This window comes from Trichechus manatus, unplaced genomic scaffold (genome assembly GCF_000243295.1).
Source record: "Trichechus manatus latirostris isolate Lorelei unplaced genomic scaffold, TriManLat1.0 scaffold00203, whole genome shotgun sequence".
Lineage (NCBI taxonomy): Eukaryota > Metazoa > Chordata > Mammalia > Sirenia > Trichechidae > Trichechus > Trichechus manatus.
Genome location: NW_004444139.1, coordinates 4141141 through 4160674, shown reverse-complemented (window position 1 = coordinate 4160674; position 19534 = coordinate 4141141).

Genomic DNA, 19534 nt, shown 5'->3' with positions numbered 1-19534 from the left:
TTTTTTTTTTTTTTTTTTTTTTGGTTTTTGCTTTCTTATTCCTGTCTTCCTGTAGGTTACTTGAACATTTTAGAATTGCATTTTGTTAATTTCAGCTGACAATTTCTTTTCAGTCAATTTCTTTACATAACTTTTTTAGTGTTTGCTCCAGGTATTGTACTGTATTGCTCTAAGTCGAAGCAGAATAAAATTAAAATAAATCCCTGAGAATCAAAGTACAACTGTAAGTACATCACGCCCCAATTTAGACACCATCTCAAGAAAAGATTTGGCAGATTGAACACTAATTACAGAAGATCAGATGAGTTGTGGGATGACATCATACATTAAGAAAGGAAATGGTCATTAAAAAAGGCAGAAAAGACCAAAATGGATGTCAGAAGAGACCCTGAAACTTGCTCTTGAACATAGAGTAGTTAAAGCATATGGAAGAAATGATGAAGTAAAAGAGCCAAACAGAATATCTCAAAGGGCAGATTGAGAAAAAGTAAGGCATTATAATAAAATGTGCAAAGACCCACATTTAGAAAACCAAAAGGGAAGAACATACTTGACATTTCTCAAGCTGATAGAACTGAAGAAAAAAATCCAAACCTGGAGTTGCAATATTGAAGAATTCTGTGGGCAAAATATTGAATGACGCAGGAAGCATTTAAAGAAGATTGAAAGAATACAGAGTCACTGTACCAGAAAGAATTGGCTGATGTTCAACCATTTCAGGAGGTAACATATGATCAAGAACCAGTGGTGTTGAAGGATGAAGTTCAAGCTGCACTGAAGGCACTGGCGAAAAACAAGATTCCAGCAATTGACGGAATACAAATTGAGATGTTTCAACAAACTGAGACAAGCTGAAAGCGCTTACACATCTATACCATGAAATTTGGAAGACAGCTACATGGCCAACAGACTGCAAGACATCATATAAATGCCCATTCCAAAGAAAGGTGATCCAACAGAATGCAGAAACTATCAAATAATATTAATATTACATGCAAGTAGAAAGATAATTCAAAGGTGGTTGCAGCAGTACATCGACCAGGAACTGCTGGAAATTCAAGCTAGATTCAGAAGGGTATGTGGAACGAGATATATCACCGTTGATGTCAGGTGGATCATGGCTGGAAGCAGAGAATTCCAGAAAGATGTTTACCTGTGTTTTATTGACTATACAAAGGCATTCAACTGCGTGGATCATAACAAATTATGAATAACATTGTGAAGAATGGGAATTCCAGAAAACTTAATTGTGTTCATGCAGAACCTGTACATAGACCAAGACACTGTTGTTTCAATAGAACAAAAGAATACTACATGCTTTAAAATCTGGTAAGGTGTGTGTCAGGCCTGTATCCTTTAACCATAAATATTCAATCTGTATGCTGGACTATATGAAGAAGAACACAGCATCAGGATTGGAGGAAGACTCATTACCAACCTGTGATATGCAGAAGACACAACTTTGCTTGATAAACATGAAGAGAACTTGAAGTACTTATTGATGAAGATCAAAGACTACAGTCCTCAGTATAGATTACACCTCAATATAAACAAAAATCCTCATAACTGGACCGATAAGTAACATAATGATAAACAGCAAAAATATTGAAGGTGTCAAGGATTTCATTTTACTTGGATCCACAATCAACGTGCATGGAAGCAGCAGTCAGGAAATCAAACAATGTGTTGCACTGGGCAAATCTGTTGCAAAAGACCTCTTTAAAGTGTTCAAAAGCAAAGATTTCACTCTGAGGACTATGATGCACCTCACCTAAGCTGTGGTATTTTCAATCACCTCATATGCATGTTAAAGTAGGACAATGAATAAGGAAGATCAAAGAAGAATTGATGCCTTTGAATTATGGTGTTGTTGAAGATACTGAATATAGTGTGGACTGCCAGAAGAATGAACAAATCTGTCTTGAAAGGACAGCCAGAATGCTCCTGAGAAGTGAGGATGGCGAGACTTTTCTCAAGTACTTTGGACGTGACTTCAGGAGGGACCAGTTCCTGGAGAAGGACATCATGTTGTTAAAGTAAAGGGTCAGGGAAGAAGAGGAAGCCCCTCAATGAGATGGATTGACACAGTGACTGCAACAATGGGCTCAAACACAGCAATGATAGAGAGGATGGAGCAGGATCCAGCAGTATTTCGTTCGGTTGTACACAAGGTGACTATGTGTAGGAACCAACTCTATGGCACATAACTACAACTAGGTATTGCATTACTTTTCGATAAATGTTTGGTAGATCTGTGTTAAAGCACATTAAGGAAATATCCATTTATTTCTACTTTATAATATCAATACATTATTGAGAGTTTTTTTAATATACCAACAAATAAAGTCACAGTAGATCAAATGATTTTAAAAATATATTTATGAAGATAGTATGTGATTATTTTTTTTCTTTCGTCCTGCTTATATGGCAAAATATGATAATAGACTTCCTAAAACAGAAATAATCCCTTCTTGAAAGGCATATTATTTTCTAAATATGCTGCTAAATTATGTTCATTAATATTTTCTTTAGGGTATTTTTATTAGGTAGAAATATCAAGAGTTTTCTTTATTATAAGTATTTTGTCAGATTTTCGCATTGATATGCTAACTTCTTAAGATACGCTGAAGACATTTTCTTCTTTTTCACACTTTTGAAAAGTAAAACTGGCTTTGAGGTCATCTATATTAAATGTTTGAAAGAATACTTCTAGGAATCTTCTGAGAATAGTATTTTCTTGAGGGTTAGACTTTGAAAACTTTCTCTATTTCATCTATGGTAATTGTCCTACTTAGTATATTTTTATTTTTATTGGTTTGTAGTTTATTTTTTCTTTAAAATTATCCCATTTAATTCCATCTTTTAATTTTAATTTATTTAATTAGAGTAGAACAAGATAGTCTTTTAAAATTCATTTTATTTCTTCTATATTATTGTTTATATCTATGGTTTTAATTTGTGTGCTTGATGTGTTTGATTTTGCTTTTTACTTGCTTCTTCACATACTTTCTCAGCTCTTGAATATCTACTTTAAGATCTTCTTTGAAATATTCAGTTGTTTCATTAAACTTCCTTATTTCATCACAATTTATTTAGTCAGCTTTCATTGATTTCCTAGCACAATTTTATAGAAAGTATTAAATATTTTCTACTTTTTTATTTATTTACCATTTTTTACTATTTTAGTATCACTGTATAGCACTATGGCTACTAACCAAAAGGTTGGCAGTTTGAATCCACCAGCCACTCCTTGGAAATTCTACAGGGCAGTTCTACTCTGATCTACTCTGTCTGACTTATGTCAGAATCAACTTGCCAGCAATAGGTATAGCATGATAATTATTTTTTTATTACCCATTTTTTAATGAGGCAGGTTCTTCTGAGACCACCTTTTTGCAGGAGGATATTCTTGGGGGAAAGAGCCAGAAAATTATTCTGGGCTAGTAGGAATTCCTTATAGTTCACAATGAAACTCATTATAAAAATAGTCTATGTGTATAAATACGTTAAAAGTAACCAGCTTCTGCAAAGATGTCCACATTTTAGAATTTCCTTCCTCAGCTCTGTCTCATAGACAGACTCCTTCTGTCAGAAATAACATGTGATTTTTTTCTTTCATTCTCTAACTCCTCATGAGGATCCAGGTAAGCTCCCACCACCAGACTATGCTTCTGATTCCTGTTGTTCCAACCAGGTATTTTTGAGTTTTCCTCATGGATGAGGAAATTACATTTCACAATTGATTTCTCTTCAAGTTTACAGATATTTTCTAGATGCAGTAATCATGAAATTATGCTTCTATTTTTCCTTCTTCTTCTTGGGTTGGGTTATTACTTAGGGGATAAGGGAGAAATAATGACTTTACTCCACCGTCTTAAAATGGTGAGTCTGAGGGTGAAATAGGTTCAAGGTCTATAGAAGAGCTTCATTAAACACATAGACTTGTGTAGCTAATGGTACATGCTGTGGTATGCTGATCCTATTTTTCTTTTTTCACTTGCCATACAGAACTTTAAATACTCTGAGAAAAGAAACCATCTAGCCCCACACTCTGCCTAGACCATCAGAATGAAAGCCACACTGTATTGTCTACGTTACCATGACTTTGTGCTATTCCTGTTTTCATTATCATGACTTTGTTTTTCCAGGGGTTTCCTGCACAGACAAATGATTAGATTGTTCGCTATAAAAACTTCAGGAAAGATCCATCAGCTCTTCTTGTGTCCTAAGATTCTTTGACTCCCACATCTCAAAACCCTTGCCTTGCTGTTTCCACCCTTGAAATGTTTTATCTTGGACATTAGCCAGTATTAAACAAACCTCACTACCTCCTCACCCAAAAATGCTTTGAAAGACCTGCCTTAAATTAAACTTCTATTTCTCACTTAATTATGACCTTGCTTTCCCTTCTCTGAGACACTGAAAAACTTTTGTTAGTTGGTGTTCTCCTGCTGTGTGCTGAGCGATAAACTCAGGTTAGTCCTATTAACATGTTGTATAGGTAACGTTTGGGAAAATCAGCTTTTGACAACTCCATTGCTCATTCACCTTACAGTGCTCCCTGCTTTGCTTGGCCCCATCCTTAAAAATTAAATATAAACTATGTCTTGTAACATATGCTTCTATAGCACTGTCCTTCTAACCAAGCTTAGATATATTTATAGTATCCCTACCTGATAGTTGTACAGGGGATTAAAAATTTGGATATACAAATTCATGCCGTGGCCAAGATTCTTGCCAATAACTTGTTGCTATGCTCACTACTTTCTACCAAACCCCACCTCTCCTCATCTGAGCATAAAGTTAAACAATTAAAAAAAAAAAAAAGTTTGTTTTAGGGCCTAAAAGAAACACCCCAGTAACAATGAGCGCACTTTGCACCTAGATTTAGTTTCTAATAATATTCTCCATTAAAGGAACCAGGGATTCTTAGTGAAATGGCTGATTCTAAGACCAGGGCAAGAAATGTATACAATGAGTCTGGAGCATTCTGTAGTGCCAGCTAGCAAGGGAGGGGTAAAACAACACAAAACCACAGACACACACATTGATGGGTTATGTGAAAGAAGCCTAAGCATCAACTGAAATAGCTCCCAGTGTCCAAAGCTGGAACAATTTGAACAACAAAATAAACAACAAAGTATTTGACTATAACCCAAAGTATAAAATAAGTATCCATGAGTCCATACTAATATAAATGATTGAATACATTAGCACGTGGAAGAGAAAAGGCAAATATCCTATGCAGATGAATTATAAATAATTTATGTAGATACTCTGATCTCAAAGAGGAGAAATATAAATGCCATCACTTAACTGTTGACTACACATTGTGACTTACATGGTGTATAGTATTGAAAAGCGGGGGGTGAATTTACAGTGAAGAAATGTGACAAAAAACTCTCTCAGCCAGGTAATCAAGGTCAAAATCAGCAATCATAAAGCATATTGTAGTATGCTCCTTGATATGATGTCATTAAAATGACATTTTACCTCTATAGTTTTCTTCCTAATAATCCATCACCTCAGTGTTATCATAAAAAAAATCAAACAAATTCCAGAAGTGGGGCATTCTACAAAATACTTGGCCAGTATTCCTCAAAACTATAAAGGCCATCATAAAGAAGGACAATCTAAGAAACATGATATTTAAATATAATGTGATATACTGGATGACATCCTGGAATAGAAAAAGAACATTTGGTAAAAACTAGGAAAATTTTATTAAACTATAAGCTTGAGTTAACACTATCAAATCAATATAGGTTCATTAATTAGAATGGTATGCATCATACTAACTGAGATGTTCATAATAGGGGAAATTGGGTATGGGGTATATGGGAACTTGCTGTAGTATTTTCTCAATTTTTATGTAAATCTAAAACTGTTTTAAAAATTAAAGTTGATGAAAAGTTAAAAAAAAAATCTTTCTTGGCTACTTTCTTATGACTTTGGATATCTTTTCTTAGAAAATGAACATCATTGCTTCATCTTAATAACCTCTTTCTTTTCTTCTCTCCTGATACAAAATTTACCTTCAAAATCAACAAACATGAATCTCATCTGTCCATACCAGTGGCACGTATCCAACAAGAATCTCTGTCTTCTTTCATCTTCCCTACCTCTATAAACCATGTCCTGTTTTCAAGGCCCAATTCAGGTCCTGCTTTCTTTAGTGAAACCTTCTCTGTCCACCCCTGGGCCCACAATGAACTCTTTTCTCTTTGCATTCAAGTGACTATCATTGGCATTTCTACAACAATCAGAGAAAACTCTTAGAAACAGGCAAATTACATTGTAACTTGAAATATAAGCAGGGAGGACTAGAGGTTAATGACATAGTTGAAAAACTGTGGATATTAAATTTTAAAAATTAACATAACGTTTTCTTGTGCAACCCAATTAACATCACTAAGCCTCAGTTTCTCTTTTCTAGAAAATGGGAATAAAGAAAGTTTCAGGATTATTATAATAATTAATCAAGTAAAGAAACAGTTTTATGGATGATTAGCCCCAACATTGAGATGAGTGACAAATTGTCTAACGAGAAAAAAGAAATATTGAGCATGTATTAAATGTGAAAGCATATTGCTAGTTATTGTATATCCCTTTCAAGACACAATTATTTTCTGCTTTGAATTTTTTGTGGATACCATGTGTTGTCATTAATGGAATGCATACTGAATCATTGAGTGTGTTTGAATTTCTGGTAGGTACTATGGATTTTTTTCTTGCCTCATCCCACCAATCCTACCTGCACAGTCCAGAGGGACGTATGTGTCTTCTTAATTTTTTAATCAAAATCCATATTTTTCATATCAAAAACATTGATTCAGCATCACCTTGCACAATACCCTGTAAAAACAGTGATTTGTGGCTCGGCCTGGTTTTTCAATTTCAAACTGTCATCAAGTCTGCGACAGGTCTCTGTCAGTTGGCAGCATGCACTGTCAGTGGGAAAGCAACTTCCCAAAAAACCCCAGAGGCAGACAATGTAAGTGGGCAACCATATATCACAACAGTCATGAAAAGGATGAAAAGGACACAATCTTTGTCCTCAGTTAATAATTGGTTGGTGAGATAGGCAGTTAAACATTATTTGTAACCAATAATTTAAGTGCTATGTTAGCAAAAAAAAAAAAAAAAAACTATGCAAATAGAAAAAAAATACATTAATACAAATTTGGAAGCTTAAGATTTTCTGAAGGAGATGACATCTGAACTGAACAAAAGTTAAAGGGGTTTATTAAACAAGAGACAAGTTTCATTAAAAACAAATTAATCTAGAAAAGCCAATGAATAGAATCATGAAGCAGCACTGAATAATAGGGGACATTCATGCAGTTCACCATTTTTAGAGCATAAATTAATGGAGGTGAGATTTGGGAGGTAAGCAGGTGATGGAAGACCTTGCAGGTCATACTGCAGTGCTTGAACTTTCTCTTGTGTTGACCACTGTGAGCCAATGAAGAATCATAAGCAAAAAAAGAAAAGAGGAAATATGTGTTTTTGGAGTAAATTCAAAGAAGTAAGAATAACAAAAGGACAAAATATCCTGGATAAATCATGTTGAAATAAGTGGAGCATTATTTTTTTCCAAATATATTAATTATTGTAGGAATTAGCAGATGATACTATAAAAGGAAACTGTTTAATCTGGGTCATCTAGAACACTTTTTTGTGGATTAATTATCATTTTTTTGCAGTCACAAAATGGAATTAGAGAAAACAGCCACTAGCCAAGTATGCCAGACACATTAGCAATGGCAAATATATATTGGGTAGGCTCCCCGTATCACCACGTTAATGAGTAAAGTTTCTCTGACTTCTCCCAGTTCTGCTCCATATGACAACTTGCCTTGTAAATGCGAATAGAGAATAATATAGTCACCCCAGTTTAGGAGAGCAAAACCTCCTGTATCGATCAAAATTCAAAAAATGCTCACTTTGTGTAAATATTTTTCTCGGTGGGAAATCTAGGCAGGATAATGAAAAACTAGTCAGTTTTTTGAGGTGGGGAAGTTGTTAACTTTATCTGGGAAGTAATGGTTGGATTTTTGTTTTTGTTTTTGTTTTTTTTTTTTTTTTTTGGAGGGATGTGGAGAAGCGTACGTGGAAAGTGAAAGTAGAAAGGAAAAAAACTAATATCTGTTTCTCAATTACCAGGGGTCTGACTCAGTAACTACTTATAAGTATATCCATGTCGTTGTTATTGTTAGCTGCCATCACATCAGCCTTTGACTCACAGAGACCCCATGCACAATGAACAAAATGCTGCCTGATCCTTGCCATCCCCATGATGGGTTGCAGATTGCACAGTTACAATCCATAGTATTTTCATTGGCTGATTTTCAGAAGCAGATCACCAGGCCTTTCTTCCTAGTCCATCTTAGCTAGAAGCTTCTCTGAAACGTGTTCAACATCATAGAAACACAGGAACCTCCACTGATAGATGGGTGGTGGCTGCATTATCAGGTGCATTAGCCTGAAATAGAACACAGGTCTCCCACACGGAAGCTAAGAATTCTATCACTGAACCACCACTGCCCCATATCCATGTTAGGAGAAGAAAATAAGGTTTTTTAAGTTGGACATATTGCCAGTGTCACTCACATATTAGACTTGGAATTTAAATCCAAGTCTTTCTGACCCCCAAGCCTTTGACTTTCCCCGTATATCTGAATGGACGTAAGCTAGAACTGAGGTATGCAAATGCTCTGACTCACAGGTAATGAGATATTTCTCTGTGGTCTAAATGTAGACTTAGTGAAGAGGAGAATAAATTTTATTTCATATTACAGTCAGTTTTCTCTTAAAAATCCATAGAGTAAATATTAGCACATTGGGCACATTAGACAAATCATAATCCTCATATCTTTCCAAAAATTAATTTGACCAGAATTCGGTTGGCTCTGAATTTTTTTTTTAAAAACTATATTATTCAGGTACTATACACATAGGTTTTGCCAAGCTTTCTCCAGGATTAATTTTTTTGGGGGGAGGAGGGGAGGTGTTACAGAATTTCATGAGGATAAATTCATCAAGCATAAAGCAAAATCCAAACAATTGAAAATATGCACAGAGTATTCCAAAATTTTATTTTCTCAAAAGAAATTGTATACTAAGGCTACACAAAAGTTTTAACTTTAAACAAGTTGTGGTAATTCACATTTCTTTTTAGAAATATTGAAGACCTAGCCAACATGGTGCTGTAGATAGACACATCATGCCATCCCTCTGCAGCAAAGAACGAAAAACTAAACAGAACAAGTATAAACGACAATCATGGCACCCTAAGTATCAAATGAAGGGAAAAAGAAGTAGCTCAAACACCAAATGGAAGAAGAAACTGAAGGAAAACAGAGAGTGAGGAGATAAACGAAGTAGAGGTCCCCTACCAACTAACTTGGCACATCATTACCTTCTTGGAGCACAGCCAGCAATGATCCATGACAGGGAGTATGAGAAGGCAACTCCACAGAGATCCCAACAGGAGAAACAGCATCCAGTAATCAGAGAAACACTCTTTCCGAGCCCTCACCCTTCTGCCCCATGCACCACCTCCACCTCTTCCTGACAGGCCATGCTGTGCTGCTCAGCTAGAGAGCTACTGGCCTGCACCCACCTGACAGCTCCTGTCATACAATTGTTTTTCTTCCTTCTTTCTCCCTCCCACCTAGCACTGAATGTCACCTCTACCATTTTCCAATGAGCCATGACTTGCTGCTTGGCTAGAGAGCTACCAGCCTGCCAATACCCCAGATCTGCACTGCCCCCATCCACTGGTTCTTCTCACATCATTTTTTTTTTTTCCTTTCTTTCTCCCTCACACCTAGCCCCATATGCCACCTCTACCCCTTCCTGCCAGGAATTGCTGCACCACAGTGGATGCAGAACTACCAGCCTGCCGCCACACCAGATCTCCCTATCCCCACCAGCTGGATCTCACTTGCCATTTTTTTCTTTTTTTCCCGTTTCCTCCTTTTCTTTCTCCCTCCCACATAGCCCTTTAGACCACTTCTACCCCTTCCCACCAAGCCAGCCTGCACCGCCTTGGCTAGAGAGCCACCAGCCTGCCACCAATTTGGATCCTCCTCCCCACTGGCTCCAGCCATGCCATTTTTTTTTCCTTTTCCTCCATTTTTTTCTCTCTCTCATCTACCCCATACACTACCCCCGCCCATTCCTGCCAGACCATTCAACGTGACCTTGGCTAGACAGCCACTAGCCAATCACCACCTGGGGTCTGCCCTGCCCCCACCCACCAGCTCTTGCAGCATTATTTTTTTCTTTCTTCCTTTTCTTTCTCCCTCCCACCTTGCCCCGTATGCCACCTTTACCCCTTCCTGCCAAGCAATGCCACACCACTGTGACCAGAGAACCACCAGACTGCTGCCACTCTGAGTCCATCCCACCCTTACGGACTGGTTCCTGCCATGCCATTTTTTCTCTTTTTTTCCCTTTCTTCCTTTTTTTATTCCCTCACACCTAGCTGCATAGGCCACCTCTCACCCCTTCTCACCGATCTTCAGGTCCACCCTCCCCCACCTGTCACTTACCCTTTTTTTCTTTCTCTCTCTTTTCTTTTCTTTTTTCTCCTCCACCTAGCCCTCTTTTCTCTCCAGCCCTCACCATACTTCCACAGCTAGAGCATACTCAGCTCAGACCAGCCACTGCACCAGGCCTGTACTGCCCCTCTCCTACCACCATTCAACCAGCTGCTGATTGGTGGGAAGTGAGCCTGTACCACTCCTTGTCAGACACCTCCACCAATCTGGCGAGGGACTGTGAATGCTCCCACACTGCTGGGCCAATGTCAGGAGGCAGACAGCACACAAACCCACTCAGCAATCAGCCACCTCTCAAAACCAATGTACCTTAAAGCGGGCTTACACTTGCTCAGCCTGCTCTTCTCTGCCCATCAGGTCAAGGTGGTGAGAGCTATTATTCCCACAGATGAGCAAGCAGCAAAGCATGCCTGGCCTGCCATCCCTGACATATCAAAACAAATAAAAGAGGCCAGATAAAACTAAAACACAATCAATAAATAAAGTGAATAATACTTTAATGTCTCAGAGACAGCAGGTAATATCAAACATATAAGAAAGCAGGACAAGATGACTTTAGCAAGTACCAAAATAAAGAATCAGATAATTTTTCAGTAGAAGAAAAGGCAGTAGAACTACCTGATATGCAATTCAAAAGACTAATATTTAGTACTCTCCAAGAGATTAGGAAAGAGATCAAGGAAAACACAGAGGAACACAAGGAAAAAAAATAGACAAAATCATGGAAAACACAGAAAATAAGCAATGGAAACATAGCAAAAATCAAGGAAAACAGACAAAGCAATGCAAGAATTCAGGTAAATAATACAAGAAAAAAGTATCAAAATAAATAAACAATTAGAAATCGTACAAAAACAGCAACTAGAAATCCAAAAGATAAACAACAAAATCTCAGATATGGACAATGCAATAGAAGGTTTTAGGAGAAATTTGAAACAATAGAAGACAGAATCAGCAAGACTGAAGACAAATCCATAGTGTGATGGTTAAGATTGTGTATCAACTTGGCTAGGCCATGATTCTCAGTGTTTATATGTGATCACTCCCATGATGGGATCTGCTGTGAGTAGCCAATCAGTTAAAAGGGAATTTCCTTGGGCATGTGGCCTGCATCCAAATATAAGTGGATGTTCTGAATTTGCCTGCTCTGGATCCTGCAGCTGTGTCTTTTTAGTCTGACCTCCAGTTCTTGGGACTTGAGGTAAAAGCTTAACTGCCAGTCTTGGATTTGCCAGCCACTGTAGCTACATAAATCAGGAGAAGCCTCTATCCTGATCCACAGACTTGGGATGTTCCAGCCTTTACAATCTGGTGAGCCGTTTCCTTGATATAAATCTCTCCATATGTATACTCTTATAAATTTTACTGGTTTTGTTTCTCTAGAGAACCCAGCCTAAGACATTTGGTACCAAGAGTGGTTCTAGAGAAACAAAATTGTAAGGATGAGTTTTCTAAATTGGTTCTCAAGTCTGTTTAGTCTTAAAGATGTTGCTTCCAGCAGTAAGAGGTCACTGCTAATTCATGGCATGAGGTGGCGATAGAAATACGCAAAATATCACCACCAATAGATCAGATATTGGTGAAAGGTGAGGCTCTAGGTGAATGTATGTATGATATCTTTCTAGAGTTTTGTTATAATGAGAAATATAAGGAAGCTGGTTGGTCCTACTTTGGCTAGACAAACTGGAGAAAGAAAGATGTGCGCAGGTTTTCAGAATGAAATCTCAAGTGCTGCATAAATGACCTCAAAGTTTCCACTTGTGCCTTGAAAGAAAGCCTTGTTTCTTGTAGTAACAGAGCTGATATTGCCAAAAACCAAACCCAGAGTGTTACTGTAAGAGTGGCTGAATTGCAACATTAGCTCAATTGCCAACTTCAAGAGGTATCTGAAGTTAAAGTAAGGGCATTGATTGGGAAGAAACGGGATCCTGAAACTTGGGATGGGGACAAATGGGCAGATAAAGAGGAAGGTGGAGACACTGAGTCCCTAAATTCCGTTGAATCACTCCTGCCAACAGAACCACTCCCATCTGAAGAGATTATCTCATGTTTGTCTGCTAAACCACCCTGCCCAGAAAAGCCATTAGCCCCTCCACTCTCATCTAATGAGATTAGCCCTAGCCCGTCTGCATCTAAAGAGCCCTTGCCTGAGTCATTGTCTAGGGCATCACCTAAGGCAGAGGCTTTACAAGAAAATGCTGAATGTTCTCCAAACAATTCCACACTACCGATTCTGGCTTCTGGACCTATAAATAGACTTAAGTCCCAGCAAGCCCTAGAAGGTGAAGTACAAAGTGTGACCTAGGAGGTACACGACTCTCCAAAACAACTACTTGACTTTTCTAATATGTACAGACAGAAACCTGGGGAATATGTGTGGGAATGGCTATTAAGGGTGTGGGATAATGGTGCAAGGAATATAAAGATGTATCAGTCTGAGTTTATTAATATGAGTTCACTAAGCACAGATTCTTCATTCAATATTTCAGCTCAAGAAGTTAGGAAAGAATCTAGTAGTTTATTTGGTTAGGTTGCTGAAGCATGGATTACAAGGTGGCCTACACTAAATCAAGTTAAAGTACCAGAACTGCCTTGGTATACTGTAGAGGAAGGTATCCAAAAGTTTAGGGAAATTGGCATGCTAGAGTGGATTTATCAGGTTAGACCCGGAGACCCACACATGGAGTGCCCAGAGGACACACCTTTTACCACAACTGTGAGGAACAAATTTGTGAAGGGAGCTCCAGTATCCTTGAAGACTACTGTGACTGCAATTTTTTTTTTAATTGTACTTTAGGTGAAGGTTTACAGAACAAATAGTTTCTCATTTAACAGTCAATACACATATTGTTTTATGATATTGGTTAACAACAGCATGACATGTCAACCCTCTCCCTTCTCGAACTTTTTTTTTTTTGTGAAAATATACATAGTCAAAGATACACCATTTCAAAAATTTCTACATGCACAATACAGTGACATCGATTACGTTCTTCTAGTTGTGCTGCTATTCTCACTTTAGATGAAGGTTTACAGAACAAAATAGTTTCTCATTAAACAGTGAGTACACATGTTGCCCTATGACAATGGTTAACACCCCATTACATGTCAACACTGTCCTGACTCAACCTTGGGTTCTGTATCACCAGCTTTCCTGTCCCCTTCTGCCTTCTAGTCCTTGTACGTGGACTGCTGTACCTCATTATTCCCATTTTGTTTTATGGGGCTGTCCAATCCCTGGCTGAGTAGTGAATCTCGGAAGTGACTTCACCACTGAGCTAAAAGGGTGTCTGGGGGCCATACTCTCGGGATTTCGCCAGTCTCTTTCAGGCCAGTAAATCTAGTCTCCTGTGTGTGTGTTAGAATGTTGTTCTACATCCTTCTCCAGCTCTGTCTGTGATTGCTATTTTATGTAAGTCAGATTTGACAGTGGGAACTGCCCTAACTGAATTAAGACACCTAACTACAATGGGGCTGATTGGACCCTGTGGTAGTAGGGGCCAAGTGGCTGCACTCAATCGACAAAGACAAGGTGGGAGTGGTTATAGTCATACACAGAGGAGTCAAAGCAGTAATCAGAATAATCTGATTCGTATGGGCTTATGGCTTTGCCTACTTAGTGATGGTGTCCCTAGGAGTGAAATAGTGAAATAGATAGGAAATCTACTAAATATTTACCTGATCTATACAAACGGATGAATTCTAGGTCAGGTGAACAGGAGTCTAACTCTTATTGTCAGAATAGAGAGTCACGGTCCCTCAATCAATTCCCAGATTTGAGCGAGTTTAAAGACCCACAACACCTTGAATGAAGGGGAGGCCAGGTTCCCTTGAGAAAGGACTCCAATGCACTGCCAAAAATTTTTACTGTTAATCTTTCTCCCAGCCTTCCCCAAAGGGATCTACGGCCTTTTACGAGAGTAACTGTTCATTGGGGAAAAGGAAATAATCAGACTTTTTGGGGATTACTGGATACTGGCTCTGAGCTGACACTAATTCCAGGAGACCCAAAACATCACTTTGGCCCACCAGTCAGAGTGGGGGCATATGGAGGTCAGGTTATTAATGGAGTCTTGGCTCATGTCTATCTCACAGTAGGTCCAGTGAGTCCCCGAACCCATCCTGTGGTGATTTCCCCAGTTCCAGAATACATAATTGGAATAGATATACTCAGCAACTCGCAGAACCCCCACACTGGATCCCTGACAAATACAGTAAGGGCTATTATGATAGGAAAAGCCAAATGGAAGCCATTAGAACTGCCTCTACCTAGGAAAATAGTAAACCAAAAGCAATACCGCATCACTGGAGGGATTGCAGAGATTACTGCCACCACCAAGGACTTGAAGGATGCAGGGGTGGTGATTCCCACCACATCCCCATTCAACTTGCCTATTTGGTCTGTGCAAAAAACAGATGGCTCTTGGAGAATGACAGTAAATTATTGAAAACTTAACCAGGTGGTGACTCCAATTGCAGCTGCTGTTCTAGATGTAGCTTCACTGCTTGAGCAAATTATTAAATCTCCTGGTACTATTCTCCATACCTGTTTCAAAGGACCACCAGAAGCAGTTTGCTTTCAGCTGTCAAGGCCAACAATACACCTTCACTTGCCTACCTCAGGGCTACATCAACTCTCCAGCCCTATGTCATAATTCAGTCCACAGGGACTTGATCGCCTTTCCCTTCCACAAGATGTCACACTGGTCCATTACTTTGATGACATTATGCTGATTGGACCTAGTAAGGAAGAAGTGTCAATGACTCTGGACTTATTGGTAAAACGTTTGCATGCTAGAGGGTGGGAGATTAATCTCACAAAAATTCAGGCACCTTCCATGTCAGTGAAATTTTTAAGGGTCCAGTGGTGTGGAGCATGTCAAGACATTCTTTCTAAAGTGAAGGATAAGTTATTGCATCTTGCTACTCTCGCAACTATAAAGGAGGCACAATGCCTAGTGGGCCTCTTTGGATTTTGGAGGCAACATATTCCTCATTTGGGGGTGTTACTTAGGTCAATTTATCAAGTGACTCGAAAATCTGCCAGTTTGAGTGGGGACCAGAACAAGAGAAGACTCTGCAACAGGTTCAGGCTGCTGTGCAAGCCACTTTGCCACTTGGACAATATGATCCAGCTGATCCAATGGTGCTTGAAGTGTCAGTGGCAGATAGAGATACCTTCGGCAGGCCCTTATCAGTGAATCACAGTGCAGACCCTTAGGATTTTGGAGCAAAGCTCTGCCATCCTCTGCAGATAACTACTCTCCTTTTGAGAAACAGCTTTTGGCTTGTTACTGGACCTTAGTAGAGACTGAACACCTAACCATGGGACACCAAGTCACCATGAGGTCTGAGCTGCTTATCATGAACTAGGTGTTGTCTGACCCACAGAACCATAAATTTGGACTTGCACAGCACCACTCCATCATTAAGTGGAAGTGGTATATTTGAGATTGGACCAGAGCAGGACCCAAAGGCACAAGTAAGTTGCATGAGGAAGTGGACCAAATGCCCATAGTCTCCACTCCTGTCACTTACCTTCCATCTCCCACCTATGGTCTCATGGGAAGTTCCTTATGATCATTTGACTGAGGAAGAGAAAACTCATGCCTGGTTTACAGATGGTTCTGTGCAATATGCAGGCGCCACTCAAAAGTTGACTGCGGCAGCGCTACAGCCCCTTTCTGGGACCTCCCCTGAAGGACAGTGGTGAAGGGAAATCCTCTCACTGGGCAGAACATTGAGCAGTACACCTGGTTGTTCACTTTGCTTGGAAGAAGAAATGGCTAGATGTGCGATTATATACTGATTCATGGGCTGTAGCCAATGGTTTGGCTGGATGGTCAGGGACTTGGAAGGAACATGATTGGAAAATTGGAGACAAGGATTTATGGGGAAGAGGTATGTGTATTGACCTCCCTGAATGGGCCAAAGAAGTGAAGATATTTGTGTCTCATGTGAATGCTCACCAAATGGTGACCTCAGCGGAGGATGATTTTAACAATCAAGTGGATAGGATGACGCGTTCTGTGGAAACGAGTCATCCTCTTTCCCCAGCTACTCCTATCATTCCTCAGTGGGCTCATGAACAAAGTTGCCATTGTGGCAGGGATGGAGGTTATGCATGGGCCCAGCAGCATGGACTTCCATTCACCAAGGCTGACTTGGCTACAGCCACTGCTGAGTGCTTAATCTGCCAGCAGCAGAGACCAACACTGAGTCCCTGATATGGCACCATCCCTTGAGGTGATCAGCCAGCAACCTGGTGGCAAGTTGATTACGCTGGACCACTTCCATCATGGAAAGGGCAGCGTTTTGTCCTTACTGTAATACTCTGGATATGGATTTGCTTCCCTGCACACAATGCTTCTGCCAAAACTATCATCCATGAACTTACAGAATGCCTTATCCACCATCATGGTATCCCACACAGCATTGCCTCAGATCAAGGGACTCACTTCACAGCAAATGAAGTGAGTCAGTGGGTCCATGCTCATGGAATTCACTAGTCTTACCATGCTCCCCATCATCCTGAAGCAGCTGGATGGATAGAACAATGGAATGACCTCCTAATGACACAATTATGGTGCCAGCTAGGTGACATTACCCTGCAGGGCTGGGGCAATTTCTCCAGGATGCTGTATATGCTCTAAACCAGCACCCAATATATGGTGTTGTTTCTCCTATAGCCAGGATTCATGGGTCCAGGAATCAAGGTGTGGAAATGGGAGTGGCGTCACTCAGTATTACCCCTAGTGACCCACTCACAAGATTTTCACTTCCTGTCCCCACAACCTTATGCTCTGCAGGTCTAGAGGTCTTAGTTCCAAAGGGAGGAATGCTCTCACACATCACTGATTCCATTGAACTGGAAGCTCAGAATGTGACCTGGCCACTTTGGGTTCCTTATGCCTCTGAAGGGAGTTACCATGCTGGCTGGTGTGATTGGTCCTGATTACCAAGAGGAAATCTGATCGATATTACATAATGAAGGTAAAGAAGAGTATGTTTGGAATGCAGGAGATCCCATAGGGTGTCTGTTAGTACTACCATGCCCTGTAGTTAAAGTCAAAGGAAAACTACAGCAACCCAATTCTGACTCAATTCTGACATGACTACTAAAGGCCTAGACCTTCAGGAATGAAGGTTTCAGTCATCCCACTAGGCAAAGAACCACAACCAGAAGAGTGCTTGCTGAGGGCAAAGGGAACACAGAATGGGTCGTGGAAGATGGTACCTCTAAGTATCAGTTACGTTCATGTGATCAGTTGCAGAAATTAGGACTGTAATTGTTATGAGTGTTTCTGCTTTGTATGTGTGCATCAAATATTTTTGTTTTCTTCACTTATAAAATACAGGATGTAATTGAGGCTAGTGTGTTTTTGGTTGTATAGCATGTTAGTTGCATCATGTTAGGCGCAAGTATGACTTTGTAATTGTCTTTATTTAGAAATTATGTATGGTTTGGGGAGATGTGTACAGGTGCCAAGTTGACAAGTGGTGAACTGTGATGGTTAAGATTGTGTGTCAACTTGGCTAGGCCATGATTCTCAGTGTTTATATGTGATCTCCCCCTTGACTGGATCTGCTGTGAGTAGCCAATCAGTTGAAATGGAGTTTCCTTGGGCATGTGGCCTGCATCCGAATATAAGTGGATGTTCTGGCTTTTGCCTGCTCTGACTCTTGCAGCTGCCTCCTGTTCATCTGACCGCCGTTTCTTGGGACTTGAGCTAGCAGCATAAGTGTCAATCTTGGGTTCACCAGCTCTTGCAGCTACGTGAATCAGGAGAAGTCTTGCAGTCTTGCCTGCCAATCTTGGGATTCATTGATCTTCACAGTCTGTGAACAAGAGCCCTGCTCACCAACATGCTTGTCTTGGGTTCACCAGACCCTGTGGCTACATGAATCAGGAGATGCCTCTATCCTGATCCACAGACATCGGACGTTCTAGCCTCTACAATTGCATGAGCCATTCCCTTGATATACATTTCTCTCTCTCTTTCTTTCTCTCTCTCTCTCTATATATAAGCTTTACTGTTTTTGCTTCTCTTGAGAACCCAGCCTAAGACATACAAACACCACTTTGAGAAAAAAATCAGAGAAATGAATGAATAAAAATGAATAAAGTCTAAAAATTGTGTAGGACACAATCAAAATCACAAATTTCCAAGTGATTGGAGTTCCCAAACAGGGCAGGAAAAGGAAAACACAGAGAAGACTGTTGAAGATTTGCTGGCAGAAAACTCCAAAAATATCATCAACGATGAAAAGCTGACCATCCAAGAAGTTCAATGAACTTCATATAGGATAGACTACAAAAGAAAGTCACCAAGACATATCATAATCACACTTGCAAAGCCAAAGACAAAGAAAGAATCCTGAGAGGAGTTCAGGAAAATGAAAAGTTACTTACAAAGGGGAAAAAAATAAGACTAAGCTCTAATTATTAGATAGAAACTATGCAGGCAAAATGGCAATGGGATGACATGTATAAAACCTGGAAAGAAAGAAAAAAAAAAAAACCTTGCCAACCAAGAATAATATATCCTGCAGAACTCTGTCTCAAATACAATGGCAAAATTAAAACATTTCCAGATAAACAGAAATTAAGGAAATTCCTAAAAACCAAAACAAACTTACCAGAAATATTAAAGGGAGTCCTTCAGTTAGAGAACCACCAAAATTGGACAACAACTGGAGTTTTGACAGAGGACAGCATCAGCCTGATACCAACCTAGGTAAAGAACTCTCCATAATAAAAGAAAGCAAAAAGACTTCAAACAGGGTAACAGAGACATCAATCTGTAAATGACAACAACATCAAAACAATAAAAGGGGGAATAAATGGTGTAGGTATAAAAGTTTAAAATGGAGAGAAAGTCAAGGAGATACGAGTAATAAAAGACTGGTTCAAACTTAGGAAGATAAGGGGAAATTTGAAGGTAACCATAAAGAAATTTAACAAA